Below are 7,561 nucleotides of genomic sequence, written 5' to 3' on the forward strand. Positions count from 1 at the left end.
TAGAGACTGCTCCATCTATGGATATGTTGGGGTGGTGTGCAAATCATCTCACAAATATTCTCTCTCCACACACAAATATATATTTGTATTATTTCATGAAAAGGCCCATTGTTGAATTTACCAGTGATTTGATTTGTCTGTGGAGTAGTCTCGGGAAACAAAGTCTTGAGCAAGCTGGATATCAGAGAGACATGTCAAGGGCATTTCAGATGGTTTGCTGCCACCTTGTAAATTTATACTGAGTAAACAAGACATGAGTCTGCAACTGCTTCAACATTTAGGGGAGGCGGGGAGCAAGTTGAAAGGCAATCCATGTTGCACACATACATGGGGAATAATTGACCAAGGAAAAAACAATAGAATAACTAAAGGACTAGTAGGATATCCTCAATAGGTAAAGGACTGGTAGGATATCCCCAATAGGTAAAGGACTGGTAGGATATCCTCAATAGGTAAAGGACTGGTAGGATATCCCCAATAGGTAAAGGACTAGTAGGATATCCCCAATAGGTAAAGGACTGGTAGGATATCACCATTAACTAAAGGACTAGTAGGATATCCCCAATAACTAAAGGACTAGTAGGATATCCCCAATAGGTAAAGGACTGGTAGGATATCCTCAATAGGTAAAGGACTGGTAGGATATCACCAATAGGTAAAGGACTGGTAGGATATCCCCAATAGGTAAAGGACTAGTAGGATATCCCCAATAGGTAAAGGACTGGTAGGATATCACCAATAACTAAAGGACTAGTAGGATATCCCCAATAACTAAAGGACTAGTAGGATATCCCCAATAGGTAAAGGACTGGTAGGATATCCTCAATAGGTAAAGGACTGGTAGGATATCACCAATAACTAAAGGACTAGTAGGATATCCCCAATAACTAAAGGACTAGTAGGATATCCCCAATAGGTAAAGGACTGGTAGGATATCCCCAATAGGTAAAGGACTGGTAGGATATCCCCAATAACTAAAGGACTAGTAGGATATCCCCAATAACTAAAGGACTAGTAGGATATCCCCAATAACTAAAGGACTAGTAGGATACCCCCAATAACTAAAGGACTAGTAGGATATCCCCAATAGGTAAAGGACTAGTAGGATATCCCCAATAGGTAAAGGACTGGTAGGATATCCCCAATAACTAAAGGACTAGTAGGATATCCCCAATAACTAAAGGACTAGTAGGATATCCCCAATAACTAAAGGACTAGTAGGATATATCCCCAATAACTAAAGCACTAGTAGGATATCCCCAATAGGTAAAGGACTGGTAGGATATCCCCAATAACTAAAGGACTAGTAGGATATCCCCAATAACTAAAGGACTAGTAGGATATCCCCAATAACTAAAGCACTAGTAGGATATCCCCAATAGGTAAAGGACTGGTAGGATATCCCCAATAGGTAAAGGACTGGTAGGATATCCCCAATAACTAAAGGACTAGTAGGATATCCCCAATAACTAAAGGACTAGTAGGATATCCCCAATAACTAAAGGACTAGTAGGATATCCACAATAACTAAAGGACTAGTAGGATATCCCCAATAGATAAAGGACTGGTAGGATATCACCAATAACTAAAGGACTAGTAGGATATCCCCAATAACTAAAGGACTAGTAGGATATCCCCAATAACTAAAGCACTAGTAGGATATCCCCAATAGGTAAAGGACTGGTAGGATATCCCCAATAACTAAAGGACTAGTAGGATATCCCCAATAACTAAAGGACTAGTAGGATATCCCCAATAACTAAAGGACTAGTAGGATATCCCCAATAGGTAAAGGACTGGTAGGATATCCCCAATAACTAAAGGACTAGTAGGATATCCACAATAACTAAAGGACTAGTAGGATATCCCCAATAGGTAAAGGACTGGTAGGATATCCCCAATAACTAAAGGACTAGTAGGATATCCCCAATAACTAAAGGACTAGTAGGATATCCCCAATAACTAAAGCACTAGTAGGATATCCCCAATAGGTAAAGGACTGGTAGGATATCCCCAATAACTAAAGGACTAGTAGGATATCCCCAATAACTAAAGGACTAGTAGGATATCCCCAATAACTAAAGCACTAGTAGGATATCCCCAATAGGTAAAGGACTGGTAGGATATCCCCAATAACTAAAGGACTAGTAGGATATCCCCAATAACTAAAGGACTAGTAGGATATCCCCAATAACTAAAGGACTAGTAGGATATATCCCCAATAACTAAAGCACTAGTAGGATATCCCCAATAGGTAAAGGACTGGTAGGATATCCCCAATAACTAAAGGACTAGTAGGATATCCCCAATAACTAAAGGACTAGTAGGATATCCCCAATAACTAAAGCACTAGTAGGATATCCCCAATAGGTAAAGGACTGGTAGGATATCCCCAATAACTAAAGGACTAGTAGGATATCCCCAATAACTAAAGGACTAGTAGGATATCCCCAATAGGTAAAGGACTGGTAGGATATCCCCAATAACTAAAGGACTAGTAGGATATCCACAATAACTAAAGGACTAGTAGGATATCCCCAATTGGTAAAGGACTGGTAGGATATCCCCAATAACTAAAGGACTAGTAGGATATCCCCAATAACTAAAGGACTAGTAGGATATCCCCAATAACTAAAGCACTAGTAGGATATCCCCAATAGGTAAAGGACTGGTAGGATATCCCCAATAACTAAAGGACTAGTAGGATATCCCCAATAACTAAAGGACTAGTAGGATATCCCCAATAGGTAAAGGACTGGTAGGATATCCCCAATAACTAAAGGACTAGTAGGATATCCACAATAACTAAAGGACTAGTAGGATATCCCCAATAGGTAAAGGACTGGTAGGATATCCCCAATAACTAAAGGACTAGTAGGATATCCCCAATAACTAAAGGACTAGTAGGATATCCCCAATAACTAAAGCACTAGTAGGATATCCCCAATAGGTAAAGGACTGGTAGGATATCCCCAATAACTAAAGGACTAGTAGGATATCCCCAATAACTAAAGGACTAGTAGGATATCCCCAATAGGTAAAGGACTGGTAGGATATCCCCAATAACTAAAGGACTAGTAGGATATCCCCAATAACTAAAGGACTAGTAGGATATCCCCAATAACTAAAGCACTAGTAGGATATCCCCAATAGGTAAAGTACTGGTAGGATATCCCCAATAACTAAAGGACTAGTAGGATATCCCCAATAACTAAAGGACTAGTAGGATATCCCCAATAACTAAAGCACTAGTAGGATATCCCCAATAGGTAAAGGACTGGTAGGATATCCCCAATAACTAAAGGACTAGTAGGATTTCCCCAATAACTAAAGGACTAGTAGGATATCCCCAATAACTAAAGCACTAGTAGGATATCCCCAATAGGTAAAGGACTGGTAGGATATCCCCAATAACTAAAGGACTAGTAGGATATCCCCAATAACTAAAGGACTAGTAGGATATCCCCAATAACTAAAGGACTAGTAGGATATATCCCCAATAACTAAAGCACTAGTAGGATATCCCCAATAGGTAAAGGACTGGTAGGATATCCCCAATAACTAAAGGACTAGTAGGATATCCCCAATAACTAAAGGACTAGTAGGATATCCCCAATAACTAAAGCACTAGTAGGATATCCCCAATAGGTAAAGGACTGGTAGGATATCCCCAATAACTAAAGGACTAGTAGGATATCCCCAATAACTAAAGGACTAGTAGGATATCCCCAATAGGTAAAGGACTGGTAGGATATCCCCAATAACTAAAGGACTAGTAGGATATCCACAATAACTAAAGGACTAGTAGGATATCCCCAATAGGTAAAGGACTGGTAGGATATCCCCAATAACTAAAGGACTAGTAGGATATCCCCAATAACTAAAGGACTAGTAGGATATCCCCAATAACTAAAGCACTAGTAGGATATCCCCAATAGGTAAAGGACTGGTAGGATATCCCCAATAACTAAAGGACTAGTAGGATATCCCCAATAACTAAAGGACTAGTAGGATATCCCCAATAGGTAAAGGACTGGTAGGATATCCCCAATAACTAAAGGACTAGTAGGATATCCACAATAACTAAAGGACTAGTAGGATATCCCCAATAGGTAAAGGACTGGTAGGATATCCCCAATAACTAAAGGACTAGTAGGATATCCCCAATAACTAAAGGACTAGTAGGATATCCCCAATAACTAAAGCACTAGTAGGATATCCCCAATAGGTAAAGGACTGGTAGGATATCCCCAATAACTAAAGGACTAGTAGGATATCCCCAATAACTAAAGGACTAGTAGGATATCCCCAATAACTAAAGCACTAGTAGGATATCCCCAATAGGTAAAGGACTGGTAGGATATCCCCAATAACTAAAGGACTAGTAGGATATCCCCAATAACTAAAGGACTAGTAGGATATCCCCAATAGGTAAAGGACTGGTAGGATATCCCCAATAACTAAAGGACTAGTAGGATATCCCCAATAACTAAAGGACTAGTAGGATATCCCCAATAACTAAAGCACTAGTAGGATATCCCCAATAGGTAAAGTACTGGTAGGATATCCCCAATAACTAAAGGACTAGTAGGATATCCCCAATAACTAAAGGACTAGTAGGATATCCCCAATAGGTAAAGGACTGGTAGGATATCCCCAATAACTAAAGGACTAGTAGGATATCCCCAATAGGTAAAGGACTGGTAGGATATCCCCAATAACTAAAGGACTAGTAGGATATCCCCAATAACTAAAGGACTAGTAGGATATCCCCAATAACTAAAGCACTAGTAGGATATCCCCAATAGGTAAAGGACTGGTAGGATATCCACAATAACTAAAGGACTAGTAGGATATCCCCAATAGGTAAAGGACTGGTAGGATATCCCCAATAACTAAAGGACTAGTAGGATATCCCCAATAACTAAAGGACTAGTAGGATATCCCCAATAACTAAAGCACTAGTAGGATATCCCCAATAGGTAAAGGACTGGTAGGATATCCCCAATAACTAAAGGACTAGTAGGATATCCCCAATAACTAAAGGACTAGTAGGATATCCCCAATAGGTAAAGGACTGGTAGGATATCCCCAATAACTAAAGGACTAGTAGGATATCCACAATAACTAAAGGACTAGTAGGATATCCCCAATAGGTAAAGGACTGGTAGGATATCCCCAATAACTAAAGGACTAGTAGGATATCCCCAATAACTAAAGGACTAGTAGGATATCCCCAATAACTAAAGCACTAGTAGGATATCCCCAATAGGTAAAGGACTGGTAGGATATCCCCAATAACTGAAGGACTAGTAGGATATCCCCAATAACTAAAGGACTAGTAGGATATCCCCAATAACTAAAGCACTAGTAGGATATCCCCAATAGGTAAAGGACTGGTAGGATATCCCCAATAACTAAAGGACTAGTAGGATATCCCCAATAACTAAAGGACTAGTAGGATATCCCCAATAGGTAAAGGACTGGTAGGATATCCCCAATAACTAAAGGACTAGTAGGATATCCCCAATAACTAAAGGACTAGTAGGATATCCCCAATAACTAAAGCACTAGTAGGATATCCCCAATAGGTAAAGGACTGGTAGGATATCCCCAATAACTAAAGGACTAGTAGGATATCCCCAATAACTAAAGGACTAGTAGGATATCCCCAATAACTAAAGCACTAGTAGGATATCCCCAATAGGTAAAGGACTAGTAGGATATCCCCAATAGGTAAAGGACTAGTAGGATATCCCCAATAACTAAAGGACTAGTAGGATATCCCCAATAGGTAAAGGACTAGTAGGATATCCCCAATAACTAAAGCACTAGTAGGATACCCCCAATAACTAAAGGACTAGTAGGATACCCCCAATAACTAAAGGACTAGTAGGATACCCCCAATAACTAAAGGACTAGTAGGATACCCCCAATAACTAAAGGACTAGTAGGATATCCCCAATAACTAAAGGACTAGTAGGATATCCCCAATAACTAAAGCACTAGTAGCATATCCCCAATAACTAAAGGACGAGTAGGATATCCCCAATAGGTAAAGGACGAGTAGGATATCCCCAATAACTAAAGGACGAGTAGGATATCCCCAATAACTAAAGGACTAGTAGGATATCCCCAATAACTAAAGCACTAGTAGCATATCCCCAATAACTAAAGGACGAGTAGGATATCCCCAATAGGTAAAGGACGAGTAGGATATCCCCAATAACTAAAGCACGAGTAGGATATCCCCAATAACTAAAGGACTAGTAGGATATCCCCAATAACTAAAGCACTAGTAGGATATCCCCAATAACTAAAGGACGAGTAGGATATCCCCAATAGGTAAAGGACTAGTAGGATATCCCCAATAACTAAAGGACTAGTAGGATATCCCCAATAGGTAAAGGACTGGTAGGATATCCCCAATAACTAAAGGACTAGTAGGATATCCCCAATAACTAAAGGACTAGTAGGATATCCCCAATAACTAAAGCACTAGTAGGATATCCCCAATAACTAAAGGACTAGTAGGATATCCCCAATAACTAAAGGACTAGTAGGATATCCCCAATAACTAAAGGACTAGTAGGATATCCCCAATAACTAAAGGACTAGTAGGATATCCCAAATAACTAAAGCACTAGTAGGATATCCCCAATAGGTAAAGGACTAGTAGGATATCCCCAATAAATAAAGGACTAGTAGGATATCCCCAATAACTAAAGCACTAGTAGGATATCCCCAATAACTAAAGGACGAGTAGGATATCCCCAATAGGTAAAGGACTAGTAGGATATCCCCAATAACTAAAGGACTAGTAGGATATCCCCAATAGGTAAAGGACTGGTAGGATATCCCCAATAACTAAAGGACTAGTAGGATATCCCCAATAACTAAAGCACTAGTAGGATATCCCCAATAACTAAAGGACTAGTAGGATATCCCCAATAACTAAAGGACTAATAGGATATCCCCAATAACTAAAGGACTAGTAGGATATCCCCAATAACTAAAGGACTAGTAGGATATCCCCAATAACTAAACGACTAGTAGGATATCCCAAATAACTAAAGCACTAGTAGGATATCCCCAATAGGTAAAGGACTAGTAGGATATCCCCAATAAATAAAGGACTAGTAGGATATCCCCAATAACTAAAGCACTAGTAGGATATCCCCAATAACTAAAGGACTAGTAGGATATCCCCAATAACTAAAGGACTAGTAGGATATCCCCAATAACTAAAGCACTAGTAGGATATCCCCAATAACTAAACGACTAGTAGGATATCCCAAATAACTAAAGCACTAGTAGGATATCCCCAATAGGTAAAGGACTAGTAGGATATCCCCAATAACTAAAGGACTAGTAGGATATCCCCAATAGGTAAAGGACTGGTAGGATATCCCCAATAACTAAAGGACTAGTAGGATATCCCCAATAACTAAAGGACTAGTAGGATATCCCCAATAACTAAAGCACTAGTAGGATATCCCCAATAACTAAAGGACTAGTAGGATATCCCCAATAACTAAAGGACTAGTAGGATATCCCCAAT

The sequence above is a fragment of the Oncorhynchus masou genome, chromosome 2 (genome assembly GCF_036934945.1).
Source record: "Oncorhynchus masou masou isolate Uvic2021 chromosome 2, UVic_Omas_1.1, whole genome shotgun sequence".
Lineage (NCBI taxonomy): Eukaryota > Metazoa > Chordata > Actinopteri > Salmoniformes > Salmonidae > Oncorhynchus > Oncorhynchus masou.